The sequence below is a fragment of the Pyxicephalus adspersus genome, chromosome 1 (assembly GCF_032062135.1).
Source record: "Pyxicephalus adspersus chromosome 1, UCB_Pads_2.0, whole genome shotgun sequence".
Classification (NCBI taxonomy): Eukaryota; Metazoa; Chordata; class Amphibia; order Anura; family Pyxicephalidae; genus Pyxicephalus; species Pyxicephalus adspersus.
Genome location: NC_092858.1, coordinates 56,320,535 through 56,342,535, shown reverse-complemented (window position 1 = coordinate 56,342,535; position 22,001 = coordinate 56,320,535).

Below are 22,001 nucleotides of genomic sequence, written 5' to 3'. Positions count from 1 at the left end.
ATTAAAAATAAATACTTCAAACTTTAGATTATGCCTCCTCTAATAAAGGCGTTACCAGCAGGGATAACACTTTGATCAGATGACGATACTATAAATACTTATCTGGCATGATTGATAACCAGTACTCCAAGGTCTAACCTTTGCTTTTGTACACTGCACCACATTTGAGTAACATGTTTTGCCAGAACAGAAAACATTGATTTGAAAAATGTATTATCATTTTCTTATATAGTACTTTTGGTGGACAAAGGATTACATGGGAGACCCTTTAAATCTACAGAATGTCTATCCATTTTCTAAGTGTGAGCTTTGATTTTAAAGAATGAAATGTGCAGCCTGGTTTTAGCAATTGTTATTATGCTTACAAAAATTACATATCAATTAAATTAAAGAAAAATTCCACATCTAAAACAACAATGTGTGTTGTATGTAATACATTTACGTTACAATTTTTAGTGTATGCATATGTTGTTTTGGATTCCAATCAATACCGCCATATACATTTAACAATACACTAGATGCAACTCTTTACATTTTAGCAATCTTCAACATGTGATCTTCATTTAATTAAAAATTCTTAATTTATTTTGATCATCAAATGGAAACAAAACTATATTGGATGCAATATTTTGTGCTGTTACTGTTTTCTCTTTATTTTACTGTGTCCCTGATGCGTGCAACATATAATTTGCAAAACATATTGCTTCAATACTTACAATGAGAGAGGTAGCCCAGCTGTGGGAGGGAGAGGACAGCAGTATCTGATATTACCATAATAATCTGCCTAGGGTCCCATGAGCCCTCTGGTGTATACAATTCTCTATACTGCAGGCCGCAGCTGGAGAACATTCTCTTGACATGTATGCCAACCTTTGCCTGCAGGCAAAAAGGAAAAATCGGCAGAAATGTAATCATGAAAATAAAAAATCTTGTCAACTGTGTTCAGCTGTAGCATCCATATTTCTTTTCTTTCCCCTCCCACAGGCATACACAGTGCTGACAAAACCAAATTTGAGTGTAAATGCACTTTGTGTCAATTTAAGTAGGATCACATATAGTAACAGGAAGCTAAAATCCTGAAACTGATAAATGTACTGTGATATAAGACAGTTGTCAATGTTATGACAGGTTTATTAGCCTTCGTACTTTTGCTTGTGGTTTCTTTCCATGTTAAAACTGGTAAGGAAGAAAATGGAAATGAAAGAAATAATCAGAAAGGGTCATAGAGCAGAGTAAAAATAACTACTGCCTGACACATTGTCAGAGATCTGATCTGGAAAATGAGGACAGATGCAAAAGATGTTTACGGTCGCACGTTATGTGGTTGATCAGCAGAAGAAGTATATTTAAAAACAAGCAGGTCAATGCAAAATGACAAGTCAGTAACAGAGAGGAAAAAGCCCAAATGCAAATAATTGCTGGTGGAGAGTGTGCAGTAATAAATGGTGTAGGAGAAATGCAGAATGTTAAAAATATGAAATATAGTGGCAATGTTAAAGTGAAAAAACCTAATACACACATACTTAGTAGTCACTTTTTGGTACACCTCTCTTGTACTCAATTGTATTCAAATAATGTTAAATTCATATTGAAAGATATGTTAAGGACAACATTCCCCAATCCTTTGTCTGATCACTGACTTGACACAAGACATTTTTGATTCATGGATTAAGGATGTGTGTGCTAAGTCCTAAGCTTGATACCCAGTTGTGTTTTTAGAGGGGAGGGGGTTACTGCTACAACACTACCCTTGCCTGTTCTTTGATCACTGCTCGGCCTTGTTTTTTTTAAAGTTTAATCCAAACACTAACAGCAAGTGGCAACACACAGCAAATAGTGCTCAAATACATAGCCAAAGCACCCATTTTCACCATATCAAAGACTGGCAGCAGCTTTTAGGTATATTGTTATTGAGTGTTACCATATATGCCAGCTACATGATCTATTATCCTGGGGCTGATTTAGGTGTATATTAACCGTAAAAATAACATTAATACATGTATTCAAATAGTAGGGCTGAAACATAAATTGTTGCAGCATACTCTAGGCCTTATGTGGAGGCCAGGTGATGCATGAAATGCTGTAGGATGCTATACCAATACATAGGTCACCTCGCCTGTGGCTATATTAGTACTTGCGTCAGTACAGTATTATTTTGTCTGGGAATATGTTACTGGTTGTGTCTGTGCATATATCTCTGATAGTATCAGTAAAGTACTAATAGTGTCTGGGAATATGTTACTGGCTTTATCAGTATGCTGTTTATTATGTCTGTGGACCTGTTTCTGGTGGTGTCCGTACAAAACTGGTTGAGCCTGCGGACATGTTTCTGGTTGTAACATTATGGAACTGACAGCATATCTGAGGACATTTTCGGCCTTGCTTTTGTTTGGTACTATATGCTTCCCTATGGAGGTTCCTGGTTGTGTCAATTAAGTAGTTCATGTATCACTGATTTGGATTGCTTGCATTCATTTTGATTTTGAATCAGTTTCTATAACTATAATCACAATCTTTTGAATTTGTTTGTCTTTTTGGAAACTATAAATCTTAGAATATTGGATTTGGTTCTGCAACCTCAGTGATTGACTATAAAACTGTAGCAATGAATTTTGGCTTTAACACCATTCAATGTACATTCTAGAAACAGTGAAATTGCGAGAAGTAGCAATTTCTGACATACTGAAGCTATCATGCTTTAAACCAATGACGTTGAATAAATTGTATACAGTATATTTTCAATTCTAGTGTTTAGTGAAACAATACCAACACCTTTGAAGAACAGTAGGAAAAATAATGTTGCTGTTAGGTCAGTAATGACCATTAATAAATGTGTATTCACACACTGCCCCTGATTCATCATTAAAATCCGCGATCGCTGGAAGCGCGATAATACGCGCGATCATTACCTTGAATATACCATTCCTAATGTGAATTGGGGTAATATTATGTTGAAGGAAGAAGCTGCTTGATCTCTATTAGGAAACAATAGTGGTGTTGATCATTCAAAATATGTTACGAAGGATCATATCAGGCACCATAAAATCTATTTTCTATACAGGGCTTTACAAGTTTTGTGATTGTTAGTAGGATACCATCAGTGAGGATTACTAGCATACTATACTATAGCATCATTAACTGGTAAACCTCACACATTGTTTGTCTTTTCCCTATGAATTCTATCCAAAACCTGCATACCAATTTACTGTCTCCTGCTCAGGTTTTTGGTGGAATGAAAGCAGACAACAGAAAAATGAAGTGGACATATTTCTGTTGCTTGAGAGCTGAACTCCAACATAGGCAAATATTGTCAAAAATCATGATGTATTCTTGCTTGAATCTTGGCTTGCTTCTGTAATTATTCCATATCTCTGTAATAACTGAGTATGAACCTTTGCCTCTGTACAGGAGTTTTCTTTAAAAAAGACCATGAATCAGGTAGCCAGGAAGTTCACCCATACACATACCACCCTTCTCCTGCTCCTCTCACTCCCTTCCACCCCTCATTTTCCCATTATCATGACACCATTCCACCTCTGTAGGAAAATAGCTGTAAGGCTGCTTTATTAATACAAACTAACTTTTAAACATTTACAAATCATTGAAAGTAATAACTGTAACACTGATAAAAACATAACTATACCAATAAATACAGTAACCCTGAATAACAATATCCATTTCTCCTAACCTTTAACTTCACATATAATTCTTTCAACAACTACTACTCCTTCCCGGTTGCGAAGGACACCACTCACCACACCATACCACCTGGAGGAGCTGCCTGAGCCATCATATTTCTCTTCAGCCTCAAAGCCTCACCAGCTCAAGAACAAATACACTACCCACATCCCCTTCTTAAACCCCATTAAAGGTAGTCCCAATTAACCATAACATTTCTGAAAATCCCACACCTATGATAGTTTTTCCCTATGCCACACTAGTTTCCAAATGCCCTTCGAGGACCCAACGGCAATCCACCCTCAACTCCCCACTACCCCAAGGGCGGCCGGGGGGAGGCTGCCTTTCTGTCCTTTAAAAATTCCCCTTCCCCTTTCCTTCTCTCTTTAAACCCTTTCTTTCTTCTCCACTTTCTTCAAACTTTCACCCTATCCCTGAACCTCTCTCTTGCCCTATCACAACCTCCCTTCCATTCTACCACCTCTCTGCTTCCCCTAGACCCTGGTGATGGCTGCCTTTCACCCATCTCCCTTTTCCTAGCAGCTCCAGGCCTTCTGCAGGCAGAGTGTAATAGGAAAGCCTTTAGGGTTCCTTCCCACAGCTCTATGCACAGACACAAAGCAACACAGTGATTCTGTCCCATAATGGCAGGGTAGGCAAAGGCATATTGTGCACACAAAGTATGTTTATATCCTGAATATATTCATCAGTGGCTACTGAGAAAGGTAATCAAATGAACATTTTTGTGCCTGGAGTTCATCTTTACACTTTGATTTACACAGATTTGATCTACTCTGTCAAAATCTTTATAATAGTCAATGATGCACAAATAAATATTTTTATTATCACCTGGTGAATTTTGACAGCTTTGACCTCCTGTTTCTGTGTCTTTCCTAAAAGCAGAATATATACCACATCAGCCAGTTCTACGTGTAAGCATATTTTTAATACAGTGCACCTATTTGTATGTATAATTTTAGCTAAAAACACATTTGACTTTTTTTTTACAATTATACTGTGTATATATTTTGACTATGTGAATAGCAATAAACCAATATTCCTCAACACTCTAGCCCTGGGCAAGCAAAGGGTACCTAGTTATAAACTGTTAAGGGGAAAAGCTCACAGGTTTACATACACATACATTTCGAGGTGAAAAGTACATTTCAAAGTACTTTAAAAGTACTTTCAAAGGAAAGTAAAGTGGAAGTAAAAAATTTAGGGCATAAAAAAATAAACATGATGTAACCTAATCTGCTGAACTTGAAAGGAAAGGGGAAATGTTATTTACAATGCAATCTGGTAGTTTTGCTGAATAGAGAAGTCATATGTGATAGCCATAGACTGGTGATGGCTTCCAGTTGTCCTCAAGAGTGGGTGGACTTCCATTACAAGCAGAAAAAGGAATGATTAGAAATGTCTAATGCATCTACTGGAAACTATTCTATCTATTTTTGTGTTCTGCATTCTCCCCAGACAATACAATGCAAGATACAGTTTTCTTCGCCCATTGATTTTTACACTGAAAGTTTCTGAGTTCTTCCAATATACAGACTAAAATCAGTGGGTCGCTGTCCTTTTTATTTTTAACACACATGAGAACAAAAAAAACATATTTGTAAAGTTACCAAAAAAAAAAAAAGTGTAGACAAGTCTACTAAAAGGCTATAACATTCTCAATATTTAGAAAGACTCTGAAATACTGGTCCATTTGTATGTTTACCTGTATTTGTGCTAGCGTGATTAGATGGACAACAGCTAATATACACTGATTCACACCATGCCATAGAAGGATGCCTGATTGTCCTCATTTCTCTAATCTGGTCCACATTTAGTGATGTGGTTGTCATGTCAGGTCTTCCTAATGATAATTAGTTCCTATTAATATTAATAATTAATTTATTTCTAATAATTTATACTCATAGATAATGATAATTAAGTGGTCAAGATTAAAGTAGATGTATAGTCAAAACATTTTTTTTCATTTTGTACATAGTAGGAATGAATTAGAAGCTAAAATTATTATTTTTCTAGGCTAAGTAGCTTGTATTCTGTAAATTTCCTTGAGACCACCAGCACTGAGACACTGAGGAAATCAAATTTCTGGACCAGCAGGAAAACATGGAAGGCAGAAGGGGGTAGATCCAATTTAATATTGACAACACAACTTGAAATGTGCATATAATTTTAGTAGCCTGTAACCCCTAAATAATCCAAAGTTTGCTTTGGCATATATAGTGGTAAGTGCCACTATGGGCTTGATTTATTAAAGCTCTCCAAGACTGGAGAGGATACACTTTTATCAGTGACTCTGGGTGAGCCAAAAATTTTGGAATGGATCTGGTCCAGGACTGAATCCATTTGCTAACAAATAGCAAATGATTTTAAGAAATAATTTCCAGGTTTACTGGATCACCCAGGTTCACTGATGAAAGTGTGTCCCCTCCAGCTTTGAAAGCTTAATAAATCAGACCTGGTGTATTTTTTTTAGTCACATACCTCATGAATTTTGTTATTGCATGCAGTGTTTAAACCCCCGTTTTTTTTCAAAGGTCTACTTTACCTATACTTGTTTTACTTTCCCTATTTGGATTATGAAGTGCCATGGGTGCATGCTGAATAACTATGTCCCTGGTCCAAAGGGAAAGTCTTCCCATGGAAGCTAATTTAGCTATGATGTTCTTCCTATGAAGAGAGGGGGGGTATTGTTAAATCCATAGTATCATATTACTAAATGATCAAAACTGGTATTATTCAAATTGTGTACCCTTCAAGCAACAGTATTTAAAGTACTAAAAAAAAATATTACAACTAATCCTTTTTTCACTATAGTCTTTTGACTTTTGTGAAAAAAGAAAGATTCGAAGCCCTGCATAACCCAATGAAAGCCTTCCCTGGTGACAGCTATTCAAATTTCTATTTTCAAAAAGTATATCAAATGATTTATTTCAGACAAAATAGGATGTATTCCATTGAAAAAGTGAACAAAAGACTGCGGCAAACACCTTCATATGTTGACAGACAATATCTGTCAGTTTTTCTTTTCACATTTTCCTAACCTATACTTGAACAGGAAAAGAAAAATAACCAATTATTTACCCATGGGCTGTAACTGCTTGCAACACGGTCCCCTGCAGTAGTGGAGAAACTGTTTTTGTCATTTCTGAAAATTTCAGAAGGGGTTATAAAGTATTTATGTTGAAAAGAAAGGTGGTTGAATTTTTGAAATAACTATTTAGGATACAACAGCTTAGAATATTCTGTGTTATTTGCAAAATTATCTTTATATTATCTGAAGAGATTTACAGCCTAATAGAATTAGCTGCCTGTTGTGACAAACTAAACAACCACATGGAATCAGTGAATCATGACAAGGCAGATGCTTGGCACATTGTGAGTCTGTTAAATGGCACTTGGTGGTGTATTGTACCAGGCATCACTGACAGATCTATAGAAAGTCACCTACATACACATAATTGTATCACAATGGATTATGCACCACTGATAAACGCTGGAGGAATCATGAACAAATGATTATAATTCCTGCACAGAAAATGTTTATGGACACTCTAATGGATGTGCTATTTATAATTTTTCAAAATATTTTCTTTGCACTGACTTTCCAGGTGGCATTTCATGCTGTGCTATTCCAAAATACATTATTTGCTATGATTTTTTTTCTTCTGCTAAGAAAATAGCAAGATACAGCAGAGGAAATATCCAGCAAAGCTGTGTAACTGCATTTTAGAAATTAAACATATCTCTATAAAATTATTATCATATAATAGTATACCGCCTGGTATGCTCTGTTTGGTCCAAATGGCAGAAATTAGCCAAATAATCAATGACTTTATCCAGTCTTCTAAAATGCATTTTAAACAAAACCTATTATTTAACCAATTTTTTTTTATACATGGCCCAGTAAATAACAGCCCACAATTTGTAGAATTTGACCGTTATATGGTTACATATATGGTTTGAATAGTATACTATAAATAATATATATAACAACTATAATCACTATAAAAACTGGGTTGCAACAGCACCAACGCATTAAAATGCTAAATGTAAAATCCATTGGATCATAGCAGTAATCACTTCCTAAATCAGCAGTTTTTGTCGCTAGGACTGGCTGGTATGTTTTGGCACAGTTACACATATGAATATCAATACAAAGATGGATTTATATATACTTAAGGTATGATTAGTGTTTGGGTAAGTGTTATAGCATTTGTAGAGAGGCATATGCAGCTTGCTTTGAGGTGCAATATCTTGTGTTTGAGATCAGCTGCACCAACCTGCTTCAAGCAGGTTTGCATTCCATGAGACTTGTACAGAAAAAGCAGAGTTGTAAGGTTTTGTGCACACTGCAACTAAACCAAAGGTCGTCTCTGGGATGAACCTTATTATAGGTATAAGTTATTTTGCAGTTAAGGTAGCGTTTTTCTATTGAGGAAGTTTGATGGACTGGGGAGTTTTGGATTATCACTTGAAGCAACAGAAGTTCGGATGAAGCTTTACATCTCCATATGAATGTGGTTTGTAATTTTGACTCACTTACCATTCTGTGAAAGAACCACCTCACTATCCTGAGTGCAATATCCGAGAACCACTGTAGTTATGTCTCACTGTTCCTGATGAAGCGGGCTGTGTCCTGTGAAACACGTAGAACATGCTAAAAGCACCAAGAAGTGAGATTTATACAGTGAACAATTTTGTTTTAGATATTTTATTTAATTATTGAATAAATCATATTTTATGGTCTTTTACAAGTTGTCAATATGGTCAGTCTTTAGGTATGCCTGAAAAGTCCAAGGAAACTTTCGTGGTTTCCTTATTTTCTCTTTTTGCTTGTAAATCAGAGGTTACCCTGCAGCTTTGGGGCAAAAGACAGCCTGTCAGCTGCTATCACACCTGACTGCCAAGCATTGAGATTGTGAACTGTTGGCCAGCATTCATCAAACACCACTGATTTTCCTACTGTCTTCCCCATTGTGCCATGCTCTGCTTGCATGTCTGGTATGCGACCACACTTGTGTAGCTGTAACTGCACCACTTAACATGTGCCAACCAACAGTAAATATCTAACATAGTTAAAAACACAGGCCCTAAAAGATAGTGTGAATATTAGTGTAATAGTCATATGACAGTCTTTCAAATGTCTGTATTGATAAATATGTTAATACCACTAAGGGCTCCATTTATAAAACAGGCAATCTGGCATTCCCTCAAATACTCCAATGGGAATCATGTACTGCAACTGAAACACATGGACCTTGAAGATGAGGGATTGTTAACACATAGACCCCATTATAAGTGTTTTTGCCTTCCTTTGGGTCAACTATGTCTAGAAAGTTTTATCTAGGATATGTTTATTTCCCTTGTGGTTGAACTTTATGGACTTTTTTTCGGCCTGACTAACTATGTAACTATATATGCTATGTAACATGGACCTGGAAGATTAACACAAGGGAATGTCTGGTTCCCTGTTTTATAAATAGAGTCCAATTAAAAGTAGTAAACATATTTCCATGTACAATGAAGCTGTGCTGGTACAGTGTACATGAAAATATAACTAAGCTGAACACAAAATGTAGTAAAATTGCAATATAGGATTAATAAACTTGCTAAATTCCAGAATTTATTTCAAAGTTATATAGAGACAATGTAATGTAATGTAATGTAAGGTAATGTTAGACAATAGACCTAAAATAAAGCCCTGGTATGTTGATCAACATTCCACATTTCTGACCACCTTTAGTTTACTTTAATTTTTGGTATGGTAAAATGTAATTGGTTTATTTAATTTCAATATTTAGAGTCTAAAGTGCACCAAGCTCAAACTGTGTATAAAATATATTGTTAAAGAAGAAGATATTATGATGGCCTTTGACTCCACATGTTAAAATAAATGTATTATGAAATTACACTATGTATAAATACATAGAAATTCCTTTATAACAAATATGCAAGATATAAAATAGTAATATAATGCAAGTGCAGCTTACAATATATATATAAATAATGCATACTATTGCTAAGCTTTCAGTCTATGTGATTTTAAAGACCCCCTTATAGTTTACACTGATTAAAAAACATCATACCTATGTCATTACCTCTGTTTTTCAACTATTTGGTAAAGCACAACTGTCTCCATACAAACGGAACATAAAGTCAGAATAGCATTTAATGCTAGGCTTTCAATATCCTGTGCATTTAAGGAGAACATTTCCAACATCACTGTGTGTTTCATTTCAGTATAGCCACATGATTTCATATATATGCACACCACTGTATCTCTGTATAATTTTTATGCCAAACCAATAAAAGTTATCATACTCCACAAAGAATCCAATTTCTCAGTAAGTAACAGCTGCTAATAAAAGAAGGATCATGTTCCTGGCCTTCTACTGAAAGGAAATTAACTTGTACTTAATGTTTTATAACTCTCCTTTTTCAAATATTTGCCTATTAAGGATTTTAGCACTGAGAGGGCTAGTAGACTATATTAATGACTATTGCCATTAAGGGATACTTTCCTTTCAATGTTTTTCACTTACAGCGGTGCCAACGCTAAATAAGGAATAAAACAAAATAATGAAACATAGGCATATCCTGCTATATAAACGTCGGCCAATAATGTGAAGTTCTATTTTACTTTAAAGTTTCCTCAAACGCATTCTGTTTGTTGATATACTGTGGAACTCTGCTTCTAAAAATATTTGCTATGCTTTATGTAGATTCTTCCTTTGATCCCTGGTGAAATGCTTTCTGCAAACAGCTTTCCTTACATAGTTTTTAAACTTTGTTAGAAAATAAAAATAGTCATTTTAAACTATATTTTAAGCAAGCACTTTTTATGCTGAAGTCAATATATGTTTCATTTACCATTCATTGCGAAAGCATGTATTGAGGATGCCTGTATAAAATTGTGAGTAAACTATAAAGCTTCTCTTTATTTTACACTTCAGGCCAACTTTAGTGTTCAAGTGTCTTAAATATTGCTCAGGCTGCTAAACTCACCGTATCTTCGGTGCTGTTCTTTGCACATTCCACACTCTGTAAAACAGTGCAAGGTTTCTTCTAGATTGAATGATGCCCAACATTCAATCAACTTCCTCTGAGCCAAGAGCATCATGGACACATGTAAAAGATCCTGCTACATACTGTCAGCTGATAAAAATCATAATGAACAGTAATAAAATAGATGTCAATAAAACATGACAAACATTATAATTCTTCAGTAAGAGTTGACAGAATTGGAATATGGCTTTCACTTTCAAGCTCTTCTTGCGTTACCAATGTCCTGTTTTTACTCACAATGTGATACAATTACTAATACTAGGATATTGGGATAAAAAGTTAGTATCTTAAACATTAGTCAAATGTTGGTATTAATCCAGAAGTTTAGGATTATTGACTTTAGGATTGTTACAAAGGACAAGAGGACACTCCATGTGCCTGGAGGAAAAAAATGTAAGCTTCAGATAGGGAAGGGATCACAGTAAAGCTGCGTACACACTTCCAATTTTTATCGTTCAAAATGAACGACGAACGAACGACGAACGATCGATTGGGCAAAAATCGTTCGTAAAAAAAGTAACCAACGATGCCGACGAACGAGGAAAGCCGTTGGAAATGAACGACCGGACCGGCGGATCGGATTGGACGACGATCGTTGACCATCGTTCGTGTGTACGATCATTCATTGATCGTCCATGGTCTGAGCATGCGTGATGAACGAACGTTCGTTCACTTCCTGTCGTCCTGTATCGCTCAAACGATCGCATCTATTGTGTGTACAATATCTACGAACGATCGTGTCGTTATCTGTATGTACAGGATCGGTGCTATACGATCGTTCGCAGATATCGTGCAGGATCGTTCGTCGTTCGTTTAACAACGATAATAATTGGAAGTGTGTACGTAGCTTAAGACCTGTGAAAATGTGGAACAGGCTCCCACAGGAAGTAGTTTCAGCAAGTACTAAGGATTTAAAATCAGGGGCTATAGTAAGAAATTTTTATAAAGAACTTATCAACGAGTACTACATTGGAACAGAACTGATCTTATTCTAAAAACACCATCCACACAAGTAAAAACAAGATTGCCTGTTACAATGAACGCCACCAAAAAATACACCAAATGATTAAAGGACACTGGGATATTCTTACCACTGACCCTAATATTCATACTATAGTGGGGGACAGATCCTGTATTACATACAGGAAGTCAAACTCTTTGCGGGACTCTTCAGTATCAAGCCACTTTATCTCCCAACCCTCAACCACAGATCAACCTAAACCTCACGGAACATTCAAATGTAGTTCCTGCAATCAGTGCGAATGGATTCATGAGAATCAGGCACTAGTACTACCCAATAGTACTGTGCAGAGAATTAAATACTATTATTATTATTATTATTATTATTATTAATAAACAGGATTTATATAGCGCCAACATATTACGCAGCGCTGTACATTAAATAGAGACTATGTTACCTGTCAATGTTCAGGAATCATATATCTTATTATCTGTTCTTGCAGTAGATTTTATGTAGGCAAGACTATAAGACAATTTGGAAAACACATATACGAACATCTATATTCAATCAAAAACAACCACTGTATCACATTTGCTGCTCTCAAACAAATACCACCCAATCCCAGAGGGGGCGATTATGATAAGAGATTATTACAGTCAGAAACAGATGGAAATGGATTTTTTCATTAAACGTCAATCACTTCCCTGGCCTTGATGATGTTTTCAGTTTTAAACCTTTCCATTAATCTTATTAAATTGTAAGCATAACCACATATTGGATGCATAAGATCAACATACTAATATCTGATTGTATTTAGTTGTTAACTTTATTTCTTGTTAATCATGCATAAATATCTCATAGTCTTTTGGTCGATGTAAATCGGTACGATGTATATGTATGTGTTATTTGCATAATATTGTCAAACACATATCATTATCATCACTTTCTTGTGTTTCCCAATTTAAATTTATTGCACAATGTGAGTGCACTTAATAGCTCCTATTATAACCTCACTTTGGCTACTTTCTATATTACTTACTAAAATAGTATTGATACAACCTGCTTGCCCCCCGCTCTAGAAGAAGTTAATATTTTCTAATCCACTTTTTTAGGATCCATCCATTAACTTTAAAGGAGGGCCCCCCCCGCCCGACTTGGGCGATGGAAGCACTAATTCACATGAGTGCTCTGCCTTCAGCCCTGCCCCTTATAAAGGGCTTGGCTGCTACTCCCTTGAAGACGGAGACGCTTTGCTGGGACCCGTCTATGACCGGTCTCAGCACTGAACCGGATGATCAGGAGTCTGCCCTCCTCCTCTGTTTTTTTTTTCTCTGACGTGGCTCGGGGCCCCCTGAGCCTACATCACTAGACCGGCCCCAAGGGGTTTCCCCGCGCTGGCAGCGTGCAAGTGAGGTGGGGGGAGGTCCCAGGGACGCCATCTTTTTAACAGAGATGGCGCCGCAGGGATTCCCCTGCTTCACTGCACGCCAACAGGCTCTCTGTTACGAAATGCTCATCTGTCTGCTTTGCACCATCGTGGTAATAAACACTGTCCGTTCTGTCCAGCAATGTCAATGTGCACAGCTAAAGGGGATTGTAGAGGTTGATCAGCTCCTGATTCAGTCCTGAACTGCTATTGGCTGCTGAGACTTTAAAGCCTCTCTGCTCTCAGTCATCAGTGCCTGTTGTAGCTTCTGCTGGGCTTATGTGTGTGGAGTGTTTTTGTGAGTTTTCTCTGTTACTGACCTTTCCTCCTGTTTCTGACTATGCAATTGAACTCTACCTAGACCAATCTCTGCTTGTGACCCCAAGTCTGTTTTTGCCTTTGCCCTTTGTACTTCACTGGATGGACTGATTTCCTGTGTTTTTGACCTTGGCTAGTTTTTTGGATTTCCTGTCGCTTCTTACTCTGCATTTGTGGCTCTGTACTGTACATTGGTGGGCGCCGGGTCGGCTGCCGGCCTATCTCCAGACACCATCCTTTGCGCACCAAGTCCTGAGGGCAACCAAGTGCTGGGAGACACAACCAGTGTCGGAACGGGGGGCTGCAATAGGCGAAGACTGCGGCATAGATTGGAGGATTGGTGTCTGGGGAATACCGGTATTGACACTCTCCATACACAGCCTCGAAGGGTCTTTATTCAGTTTGAGCAAGCATTACAGGTTCTTTCTATAGATTTGGAGTTTACTCCATCCCATTTTCTCAGCCTCCAAATAAATAATTATCTATAACCCATTATCATTGATTTATAGTTCCTAAAATATATTTTATGGGATCCACTCCTGCCTGCTCTACAGTATCAAATCGGTTACTACACTATTATTAACCTCCAAAACCTTACCAAAAATATGGGACTTCTTATTGGATTTTTTCAAACTAGCAGAACTAAGCCATATAACAAGACGATGTAAGTCACAATTATCGATGCATAATTTTTGGTACCCAGTATACTCTTTTCTCATATTCATTCATGATATCATATAAATGCATGGATATATATCTTGATTATGAATGTATTTACTTTGTCTCATTTTATCATCATGTCTCCAGTATACACTATATGGTTATTTACTTTAAATCATCATTATCTGTGTTTTAGTTCATCTTCACCTAATTATAATAATAATATTTATATGTATGTTTATGAATAAAGATCTAATAACGGCATGTGTAACAATTTGTTGATGCACCGATCCTCCTAATGAAGCCTAATAGGGCAAAAGGCGTTGGGTACAATGGTTGATACAAACAATTTCCTCTTCACAAGTTATAAAACTTTATGGCTATATATGTGCACAGTATGCTAGGTGACACCTGTATAGTGTCTTCCAGAGCCCAATACTACATGCTATAGACCACAAGTCTCTACTGTGGCCTACTGGCAATTTCAATGCAATAGGCAGGGGTGTAGTGGAGCGGGCACGGGTGGGAACTTTTTCCAAAGAAGTCTTTGGTGGTCCGCGGCTCTGATCCGGTCCGCCTGTCTCTAAGATAACCAAGGCTCGATTGATAAAAGAGCTAAACCTATTGCTAATACTTTTGAAGTTTTATTAATCCCTATATACTTCCTATGGGGGTGACTTTGAACAAGGTCATACTTTCTTGGCCACCACAAAATTACCTACTTTGTGGATGATCTCCAATTTCTGAGTTCAGATATTACTCCAAGGAATGCACCTGCATTTTTTGCCATTCTCCCAATGACAAAGCCCCAGATCCAGATAAAATGTCAAACAAATTCTATAAAATTTAAATTGAAGAAGTGTCTGCATCTCCAGTGAATTTATACAATAACATGTTCCAATCCTACACTTACAATCTAGACTTTAAGCCTATAATAACGTCATCCTAAAAAATCTAAGGAATTCCTGCACCCTATTTCCTGTAAAATGTATGTATGTAAAATACTTCTGGAAGATTCTTTGATTCTTTTGGCAGGATTGTTTGGCATCCTCCCACAATTGGTTTGCCCAGCTCAATGTAGTTGGCAGAATGACAATCTTTAAAACCTGTAATCGTATCATGATACTTAAACATTGTCATTCATCCAGGCCTCTTGTATGTTCACCAGTGTTGCTTTCTCTAGAAAGTAGAGAAAGCATTTATAGTATTAACCTCCTGGGCGGTTCATTTCTATCTGATTTGTATGTCTAAAAGCGGTACATTGTTTTTCATGAAAGTTTATTTTACTATGAGTATAGTTTAGTATGAGTATAGTAAATAGTATAGTACTAGTATGAGTATAGAAAAGTTTGAAACACAAAATCATGTCAAAATAATAAATTAAATACATTTTTAAAAAATTAAATTTAAAAAAAGACTTTTTTAATTGTTTAAAAAAATAGTATACTCATACTATTATATTATACTGTAAAATAATTTTTCATGAAAGACAATGTACTGCTTTTAGATATAAATCCAGTGTGTTGCATTCAATACAGTAATTTTTGAAATTCCCGCCACACCCCCGACGTTCCTGTCCCCTCGCTTCATGGGTCACCGAGAAAGGACGATAGAGGACGAAGAAGGACGCCGGCGGATCAGGTAAGGCTCTATTTACTATTGGTTTCCACTGTTTTAGCTACTTGAAGTGTGACTCGGGGTAACTGCTTTCAGCATCTTTTTTTTACCCCGAGTCACACTCGGGGTAACCACTGGGGAGGTTAAATAGGAAAGAATCTTTTAATGAAACATATAGGCTTCATTGTGGCCTCGCCAGAGATGTCCCTTATCACCATTGGTCTTTAATTTAGCTATTGAGCTCCTAGCAATAGAGTCCCTCTGGTACTTCCCTTAAAAATTGTATAGTCAAATCAGCACTTTTTGCAGATGATATTCCTTTATTTCAGGTAACCCCAGAAACAACCCCCCAAATTTATAGCCCATATCACCAATTTTGGATTTTTTTTCAGCCCTAACTATCATCCCATATCTGATTCCACTCCCACTTTTTCTGTAAGCTTTACATGCCTATTATACCCAATGCCAACTTTAGCATTTTTACTAAAGCATTTAGTCATGTGTAGGCTTTTTGACTTTAGTTTGGAAAGCCAAAGAATGAAAATTGCCAAGAACAAACTGTTTAAACCAAAATCTCAAATGGGAATTAATCTACCTAATTTATGGAAATATAAGCTTGCTTACTGGGACATTCTAGAGATTGATTGCCTAAAACTTCTTATTTTACAGACATTCAATCAGAAAATATGTAGCATCTCCTTGCTTCCAGCTAGGACTGTTACAATCTAACTTAAAAAAACTACCAACTGACCTACAGCCAAATATTTTGTTTAGGGACACCCATAGCGTGGAGAGAGGTAAGAAAGCTTGGTGGAGATTCTACACCAAGCTCATACCACAATTGCTGTTACAGTCCACTCACAAATTCCCCCAAGGGCAACAACTTGCTGCATTTACTCATTGGGAAGCCATTGGAGTATCCATCCTGGCAAATTAATTAGACTTTTACTAGACATCACCTCCTATACTATATTCAGTTCAAATACACAACCCTATGCTCATGGGGCAGGAGCTTGTACCAGCTGTTGTTCCACTGACTGAGCCAGAGTTTGCTTGTGGACAGACTATAGTTTGGTGATGCCCGCAAGAAGATGCCTGTCTCCTCTTTTTCCTTCTTTTTTGAAGAAGACCCATCCTGATAAGATCCCCTCCCCAGATGTGTACTTGGGATAATTCCTTAGGATTTCTTTGCCCTGGTAAATAGAGCACTGCCACATCCCAAATATTCAATAAAGAGACAATAAATATTTGAAGATATGTGCCTTAAAAATCCTGCATACAAGTAGTATATATTGTCTCTTCCTGGCAAGTATTTTCTGAGCAGTGGAGTTTTAATTTATATTTAATATACTGGTGTGCTGGGATTTAACTAAGTGGGATTAGGTCTCTAGTTCTAGCCTCTGTGGTGGGCATGTGTTTTAAACAAGGTATAGCAGCATGTGGTCTTATTGGACCTGTACTCTGATTTTAACCCCCCTTATACTAAACATATCTGATTGGAAAATAAAAAAAGTAATCTATATGTGAGTATTTGTTGTGAACATTAGAGTAGAACGTGTAATCCTTAAGGTGAAGAGTGTGCCAAGCATCCAGGTGGAGTGATTGTAAATAAGGTTTTCATTTTCTGCATTGTGCAGTAAGCTAATAAAGTCTTGCCATTTGAAGTGTCAGACATAGTGCCTGATTTATTAAAGCTCTCTAAGGCTGGAGAAGATACACTTTCATCAGTGAAGCTGGTTTGATCCAGCAATAGGGCCATCGTGTTTGGCGGTATGTTAAAGTCTCCCCCTAGTATAAGGGAAAAATAATTATCTGCATAAAGTGTGCCTGCCTGGTGGTGGGAAAGTAAACATTCACACACTGTTCTACCATTTAAATGTCCACATAGAAAAATAAATTGTTCATTAGGATCTGCCAGATCTTTCATATGGGAGAATACAGATTGTTTGGTAATTAGAATATAAACACCCTTGATTTTGGAGAAAGGGTCAGTAGCATGATAAGCTTGTGTAACGTTGGAGTTAGGTAATCCAGGTATTTGTGTACTTTAGAAGTGAGCTTTTTGGAGAAGCACCATGTCCACTCATGATTTTTTTAAGTTCTCTTTTTGAGTATGTTAACATCTTTTTGTGAAATTTTTTTCCAGGAGGCTTTGAGCAGACATACGCATACAGAGTAAAATCGGCACTCATTTTTTCTCCTTTACAGCAGGCATTGTCACAAGACACGAGATTGGGTGACATAGCCAGTAGATGAAAGAAGATGGTGGTGCTCAGTGCTTAGTCAGAGCGAAGGAGGATTCCAAGTCGGTGTGGTACTGAATCGAGAAAAGCTGAAAAGGGATCGAGGGCACTGCAGAAGTAAAGGTAAGTGTATTTTTTTATTTTAAGTATACTTCTGCCTTAACCCAGTTGTGCAATGTAACATCACTAAATGTAGGGAGTTAAGTAACTAGACTACTTAAGCATCCCCTTATCTTGTTGCTACATAATATATATATATTTCACAAAGGCACTTGAAAACAATAAACAAAGGTCAGCATGTCAAGACTTTGTTTTTCCCAGTCAGAAGAAGGGCACCGGACCAACCCTGTACATTCATGGAAGTTGCAACTGCAACTTTTCCTAGTTGCATTCAGAAATTTCTTCTTTTCATGGAAAGAGCTGAAAACAGCAAATAACATCACGTGAAGGTGTGTTCTCCGGGTCCTTTTTAAGTAAAGCTCTCTGGACGTGCACAAAAATAAATCGCAGAGTTGTTAGTGGTCAAGGAGATCAAGGGAACAGACCACAGTCTCTCAGTTGTTCCGGAAGTATGGTTTCAGGGAGGCCTCGAATTCTGATGTTTTTCTCCATCCTTGGAGAGCTTTAATAAACCAGGCCCATTTTTCTCAGTAATAAAACACACTGGGATTTTTTTTATGCTTGCCTCAGCGTTCCACTCTCTTTACTGGGTAGCTCATAATATTTATTAATTTATTCTTTACCTGTTGGTAAAGATTGGTATTTTTACTTTGGTATTATTACTATGGCAATATTGCATCAATGGTACCCCATTATACATTGTCATTGCACATACAATAGATTTTGTAGCTGATGGAGACTAAGGGCAGTACTGCCTTTGACCATACAGGCTACCTATGGGAAAATAGAATAGATACATTTATTGGCAGAACTTTACCATTGATAATTCCACTAGGAAGCTGAATGGAAATGGGAATTGTGTTTTATGGTAAAAACGGAAGACTAGGTCCTCTTTGAAGTGGCCTCATTATTAGAACCAGCAGAATTACTTTAAGCCAGCCTGAAAAAAATTAAAAGTATACTTACCTCTCCATCCTTCCCTATGTCTGAAAGCACTTCTCTTTTTCAGTCCTCTGACTTCTGCAGGTATCTGACATTTTCCAGCATGCAGAATACTACTAGCTCCCCTTCCACATGATATGGATCCTTCAACGGGTTCCCTCAATAGGATATAGGGGCCAGAAGGTGAAACCACAGCATAAGGAGGTAGTAGATTAGTAAAACAGTAAAGTTTACAGTGGTGATCTTAGTGACAGGGTCACTTTAAATATATGTTTCTCACTGTGGCACTATTATTTCATTATACATATCTTAGCTAAAAATGGCATAAAAATCTTGTTACTATTTAAGGTAAACATCTTCACAGATCAAATCTACTTTCTCCACTACTAATTGGCAAATAAATGCAGTTAAGCTCATAAGACATTTTGCTAGAATATTACACCACCTAATCTGTGTTCATTAAAAGATAAAAATATCCTGGGTAACAATTTCACTCTTATTAAGGCATGCCCTTTAATTTAAGAACATTTCCTTGTTTTTTGGACTGGGGGCTATAAAAATTCATCTGCTCAGTCACAGACCATTTAATTTTGGATGCATCATTGCCAGTTGGTTACAGTAATTAGCATTCCCTGTGTTGTGGCAGATTCCCTTAAGCTATGCTAACTAGGGTTGCACTTCTATAAAAACATAAGCAGCAATGTGCAAATGAGCCAGGCCACCCATCTCACAGACATAAGCTCAACCTACAGTTTCTTGGCTCAGGGTGACTTGTAAACCCACCTGCAGATCTTATTTACCGAATATTTATGACAAGGATTGACTGCATCTGTGAACAAGCACATTATGACATTTCTCAGATTCATAACTAATGTTTTATAAATTTACTTTTTTTATCATGCATCGTTAATTCTAATGCCTGAATACTCTCATAAATCACAACTTTTACCTAGAATGATCTTTGTGCATCTGCTCAATTCAAGATCAGGGAATGGAAGGTAGATTGGTAATAAATTGAATGAAGCCAGTTTTTGTGTTCTTGCCTTGAGGTACAAGATATTATCATGGAAAAGTCAGCATGAACTAACCATAGGACCCAGTTTCCATTTACAAACTCCTTACAAGGGTGACATTTATAGATCAGTTTGACCAAAGTAATGATTTAGCTGCTTTGCAAACAGAATGCATATGCATTCTGGAATTGACTACATATACTGCATATGTACTGCATGTGACATACTCTTTATAAGCAACTGTTCAAAACAATAATTGAAACTGAAATCCAACTTACCTGTGGTGCTTTAGAGTGGTACAGGCCTCTTTCATGTGCTGAAAAAAAATTTCACTACTAAATTCACTATGCACCGTCAGCATCTCACAGTGTACATTAAAAGTTAAAAGACACATAGAACCCAACTCATTTCCTGGCTGATGGACTTCACCTAGACTAGTACTCCCCTCCCCAGCCAAACTGCCCTGGTCTGCCCTTTGCTTTTATTGGATTTCAGTCCATTTAATCATAGAGGTTTGGCATCAAATATAGACAGTACCCAGGTCTAAGTGCATGTGGAACCTACCTTGGAATGGTCAAAGAGGAATCAAGGTAAGGCAAAGATTAGCAAAAAAAAAAAAACTTCAGCACTGAACTATGTTAATACCAATAACTCCCCAGTTTTCCTCAGCTGTGTAGTTTTACCTTCCGACCTGTAGATCAGTGGTCCCCAACCTTTCTGACAGTAGGGCCCGGTAACATAGAATAAAATTTTGCTGTAGTCCAGTATATGTACAGCTTACACTACCCTGTTATTTTCAGCAGCTCGGCCTCCTGTCAGCGCACTAGCTGAGAATAGCAGGGTAGTGTAAGAAAACTGGTGTGCTGTCAGATGGCAGAGATGCTGAGAATGGCAGAGTGTTAGCCTTACATACATTGCTGCGCCATTATCAGCAGCTCCTGTGTAAGCGGTGTGAGAAGAGCCACTATCACACCATCACTAGCTTTAGAGCGCTGCTGGCGCTTCTGCTGCTGGTGCTTCTGCTGCTGGCGCTTCTGCCTCATGTCATTTGTGGCCCCCAACCCACCAGCCATGGACCAGCACTGGTTTGCAGCCCAAGGGGTTGGGAACCACTGCTTTGGAACATAGTTATACCCTATGTCAGATTTTGTTTTGGTGGCCATCTCCTTATTTGCTGTTACCAGAACAAGAAGTGATGGGGAAACTCCCAGCAGGAACAAAGACAGCAAAAAAAAAATCCTGACAAAGGCTTCAACTCTTCATTTTTTTATCTAAAACTAAACAAAACATGATTCCTTGACCGAACTTGGACTATATTGTCTATATTATAAAGGTGACTACAAAACCATCATGCTTTGCAGAAATAACAAGTACCTTTCATGATTGAAAATGAAAGGAAATGTCTAAATAAATGAATGCATTTTATTTATTCATTCCAGAAACATTTTTATATGTAAGGGTAATATCAGTAGTTGCATGTTTAATGTTTGAATTTAGCAGGTGGTACCTCCAAGGCTATTATATGCAATTTGTTGTGGAGTGCAGGAAAATATATGTAGTCTGATCTCTTGCTATTTTGACTATTCACAACACATACAGTCACTTCTAATTTCTACTAAATCTTATATAACTGAATGTATTGATATTTACAAAGAGATGGTGAAAAGTGCGGTGGTATCATCATTCTTACTTGAATTCCTAATCTTCCCTGCACACTTAATACCAAGGAAATTCCCAGTACTAAACACAACTATCTAGAGTAAGAAGTAGTGTCATACAAGCAAGCATCACAAATGCACAGGTACAAACCAGCTTTTTGTGTGAAAAGTGTCAATTTTTCAAGCTGGCAAACACTTTGCACAATTTTCACAAGCTGTATTTTAGGATAAACAGTAGACTGGTGGTCAGGGTTAGAGTGGTTGGACAGCTCTAGTACTGAA